The sequence below is a fragment of the Lathyrus oleraceus genome, chromosome 7, assembly GCF_024323335.1.
Source record: "Lathyrus oleraceus cultivar Zhongwan6 chromosome 7, CAAS_Psat_ZW6_1.0, whole genome shotgun sequence".
In the NCBI taxonomy this organism is placed as follows: domain Eukaryota; kingdom Viridiplantae; phylum Streptophyta; class Magnoliopsida; order Fabales; family Fabaceae; genus Lathyrus; species Lathyrus oleraceus.
The window spans coordinates 178,196,383-178,201,177 of NC_066585.1; the positions used below are offsets into that span (position 1 = coordinate 178,196,383).

General features: G+C 41.4%; 1 non-coding gene across 1 annotated transcript; it reads left to right on the top strand.

Moving 5' to 3' along the window:
• Positions 1 to 4,457: 4,457 nt before the first annotated feature.
• Positions 4,458 to 4,564, top strand: LOC127109858 (small nucleolar RNA R71). The gene has a single exon (XR_007797106.1). It is a non-coding gene; the product is annotated as a small nucleolar RNA R71 (small nucleolar RNA).
• The last annotated feature ends 231 nt before the right edge of the window (positions 4,565 to 4,795 follow it).

Here is a 4,795-nt window from a genome sequence, read left to right on the forward strand (position 1 = left end):
TTGTAGATCCTGGCATTCTCGTAAGCGTCCAATCTCAGCTCTTCTAATTCGTGGATGTCCAGAATCCGTTTCCCGCCTGCGGAAGTATAGTTTATATTTGGGGTTTTAATTGCCCAATATGCTTTGTGTTCTAATTCCACAGGGAGGTGACATGATTTACCATAAACTAGTTTGAAGGGTGTGGTTCCTATCGGGGTTTTATAAGCCGTCCTATAGGCCCACAAAGCTTCGTTTAGTTTGGATGACCAGTCTTTTCGGGATATTCCTACGGTCTTCTCAAGAATTTGTTTTATTTCTCGATTTGAGACTTCGACTTGCCCGCTAGTTTGTGGATGATACGGGCCACCGTCACTAACTACTAGTTTTGGCACACCGAATCTGGGAAAGATAATGTTCTTGAATAACTTGATCACTACTCGTGTGTCATTTGTTGGAGAGGCTACAACCTCGGTCCATTTTGAAACATAGTCGACAACAACGAGTATGTATTTATTACCAAAAGAAGCTGGGAATGGTCCCATGAATTCAATCCCCCATACATCGAAGACTTCCACTTCTAAGATTCCCGTTTGTGGCATTTCATCGCGTCTTAAGATGTTGCCAGTGCGTTGGCACCGGTCGCATTTTATAACCGCGTTATGGACGTCTTTCTATAGAGTAGGCCAAAAGAGGCCTGATTGCAGGATCTTAGTGCAGGTCTTTGAGGTACTTGCATGCCCTCCATAGGGAGCAGAATGGAAATTAGAGATTATATCATCTATTTCGTCCTCCAGAACACATCGACGGAAAATACCGTCGGTACCTCTTTTGAAAAGCAGAGGTTCATCCCAGTAGTACTGTTTTAGATCGTGAAAGAATTTCTTCTTTTGTTGGTAAGATAGGTCCGGTGGAAGTACTCCAACGGCTAGGTAGTTGACAAAATCAGCATACCATGGCAGAGTTGCATTCGCATGTAGTTATTATTCTTCTATTTCTGTATTGTTTAATGTTAGTTCAGGCATATCGCTTTCCATTTGGGCTATGAGTCGTTCGTAAGGGAAATCGTCATTAATTGGGATTTGTTCAGGCTTATTCCCTTCGATTCGTGATAAGTGGTCTGCTACTACGTTTTCAGTACCTTTCTTATCTTTTATCTCTAAGTCAAATTCTTGTAAGAGCAGGATCCATCTTAAAAGTCTTGGTTTGACATCCTTCTTACTTAACAAATATCTAATAGCGGCGTGGTCGGTATAGATGATAATTTTCGCCCCTACTAGGTAGGAACGAAATTTGTCCAAAGCGAACACAACAGTTTGAAGTTCTTTTTCAATGGTGGCGTAGTTCATTTGGGCTGGATCAAGTGTTCTGCTCGCATAGTAAATAGCATGAAGCTTCTTATCCTTCCTTTGTCCTAGTACTGCGCCTACTGCGTAATCACTCGCATCGCACATGATTTCGAAAGGTAATCTCCAGTCAGGTGGTTGCATTATGGGTGCGGTGATTAAAGATGTTTTCAGTTGGTTGAACACTGTTAAGCATTTTTCATCAAATATGAAATCAGCGTCTTTCATTAATAATCATGTAAGTGGCTTGGTTATTTTCGAGAAATCTTTAATGAAACGTCGGTAGAAACCGACATGTCCTAGAAAGCTTCTTATTTCTCGTACGGTTTTCGGAGGTTGAAGGTTCTCTATGATTTCGATTTTAGCTTTGTCTACTTTAATTCCTCTGTCAGATACCACGTGACCTAACACGATTCCTTGTTGAACCATGAAATGGCATTTCTCCCAGTTTAAAACGAGGTTTACTTTCACGCATCTTTCGAGTACCATTTCAAGGTTAGATAGACATCCTTCAAAACTCTGCCCACAAAAAGAAAAATCATCCATAAAGACTTCCATGATGTCGTCTATAAAATCGGCGAAGATTGCCATCATGCATCTTTGAAATGTTGCGGGAGCGTTGCATAGTCCAAATGGCATCCGTCGGTAGGCGAATGTACCATAAGGGCATGTGAAGGTAGTCTTTTCTTGGTCGTCAGGATGGATTGGGATTTGAAAGAATCCTGAATAACTGTCTAGATAGCAGAAGTGAGAATGCTTAGCCAATCGTTCAAGCATTTGGTCAATGAAGGGTAGAGGGAAATGATCTTTCCGAGTGGCTTTGTTTAATTTTTTATAGTCGATGCACATTCTACTTCCGATCACAACTCTTTGTGCTATGGATTCGCCCTTCTTGTTCTTAACAACTGTAACACCCGCTTTCTTGGGTACTACATGAACGGGGCTAACCTATTGACTATCAGAGATCAGGTATATGATTCCAGCATCTAGAAGTTTCTTGACTTCATCCTTAACTACCGTACTTAGGATTAGGTTGATCCTTCTCTGGTGTTCTCTATAGGTTTTACAATCTTCCTCCAGCATAATACGATGCATACAGATAGAAGGACTTATTCCTTTTAGATCGACGATGTTATATCCTAACGCTGCTGGATATTTTCTTAGGACATCTAGTAACTTCTCTGTTTCCATCTGTCCCAAGTCAGCATTGACTATTACTGGTCTTTTCAGTTCAGTGTCTAGGAATTCGTATCTTAGGTTCTTTGGTAGTGCTTTTAATTCCAAGTCAGGTTTCTTTGGGCATGGCATGTGGTTAGGTGTAAGTGCTAAGCATTTGCTTAGACTTTCATTTTGGTATGGTTCATGCCAATTATCGTCTTCAAAGATTGGAGGGGTTTGGATTTTCATTATATCAGAATATGTGGTTTCTTGCATCTCCATCTCTCTCACGCACTCGTCTATGACATCAAGTAGATAAGAGGTGTCGTCTATAGCTGGAGCTTGTAAGAATTGGGTTAAGATGAATTCAACCTTTTCCTCTCCAACTTCGAATTTCATCTTACCTCTCTTTACGTCTATTATGGCTCTGGCGGTAGCCAAGAATGCCCTTCCTAGTATGATAGGTGTACTGGCATCTTCTTTGATGTCCATGATTATGAAGTCTGTAGGGATGTAAAATTGTCCTACACGTACGGGGACATTCTCTAGTATACCGACAGGATATTTGATTGAGCGGTCAACTAATTGAACAGACATCTTGGTCGATCTTAATTCTCCCATACTGAGCCTTTTGCAGATGGTTAAGGGCATTAAACTAATGTTGGCTCCTAGATCGCATAGAGCTTTATCTATGACGAATTTTCCAATGACACAGGGTATGGAGAAACTACCTGGGTCTTTTAGTTTGGGAGGCATGTTATTCTGGATTATGGCGCTACACTCTGCAATGAGTCTAACTGTTTCGTCATCCTCAATCTTTTTCTTATTGGATAGGATTTCCTTAAGAAATTTGGCATAGGAAGGCATTTGTGTGATGGCTTCTGTAAAGGGTATCATAATGTTTAGTTGCTTCAGAAGTTCAACAAATTTCCTAAATTGACTCGCAGTTTTAGAACTTTTGAGTCTTTGAGGATACGTAATGGGTGGTTTATAAGGAGGTGAAGGCACATAAGGTTTCTCTTTCTCTTCGGCCTCTTGGGTATTATCTTCTGTTTCCTTTGGTTTATTCACCTGATCAGTTGAGGTTTTATCTGGTTTTTGGTACATGGCAGGGTTTTGGAGTCTTGGATCTATGGGTTCGTCCACTTCTTTTCCACTCCTCAGTATAACGGCATTTGCATGTCCTTTTGGATTGGGTTGCGGCTGTCCAGGAAATGTTCCAGCTGGAGCGATTGTAGATTCTTGATGTTGAGCCACTGTGAAATCTCTGTTTCAAGCATTTTATTGTGGGTGGCTAAGGCGTCTACTTTGCTCGCTAGTTGTTTAAGTTGCTCGCTAGTATGTATGTTTTGGTTCAAGAAGTCTTTGTTCGTTTGAGCTTGGGTAGCTATGAAGCTTTCCATCATCAATTCTAGATTTGACTTCCTAGGCATGTTAGGAGCATTATTAGCTGGCTTTTGATATCCAGGCGGAACAGCTGGTGCTTGGCGAGGTGTATACAGGGCATTGTTATTCTTATACGAGAAATTACGATGGTTTTTCCACCCTGGGTTGTAGGTATTCGAATAGGGATTTCCTTGTGTGTAGTTTACTTGATCGGTTGGGACTCCTGCTAATATTTGACATTCTTGTGCAGTGTGTCTAGGGTTTCCACATAACTCACAATTTGGAGTTACAGCAGCCACGGTGGCTGCGGATGGTATGGTTAAGTTATCTAATTTTTGAACAAGGGCATCTACCTTTGCATGAACATGGTCAAGCTTACTGATTTTGTGCATTCCACCCTTTGTCTAGGACTTTTCCACTAGAGTTCTTTCACCTCCCCATTGGCAATGGTTTTGGGCCATGTTTTCAATGAGTTGATAAGCTTCGTTGTATGGCTTATCCATAAGTGCACCGCCCGCGACAACGTCTACTGTAAGTCTTGTGTTATACAGAAGCCCATTATAAAATATGTGAATGATCACCCAGTCTTCGAGACCGTGATGTGGACATATCCTCATCATGTCCTTGTATCTCTCCCACGATTCGTAGAGAGATTCCACATCTTTTTGTCGAAATCCATTGATCTGAGCTCTCAGCATAACAATTTTGCTCGGCGGAAAATATAGGGATAAGAAGACGTTCTTCAGTTCTTCCCATGTTGTAATTGAGTTGGAGGGCAAGGGTTGCAACCAAGCCCAAGCTCTGTCTCTTAGTGAGAAAGGAAAGAGGCACAGTCTTATCGCGTCTTGAGATACACCATTCGCCTTTACAGTATCTGCGTACTGCACAAACTTGGTCAGGTGTTCATTAGGATTGTCCGTAGGATTTCA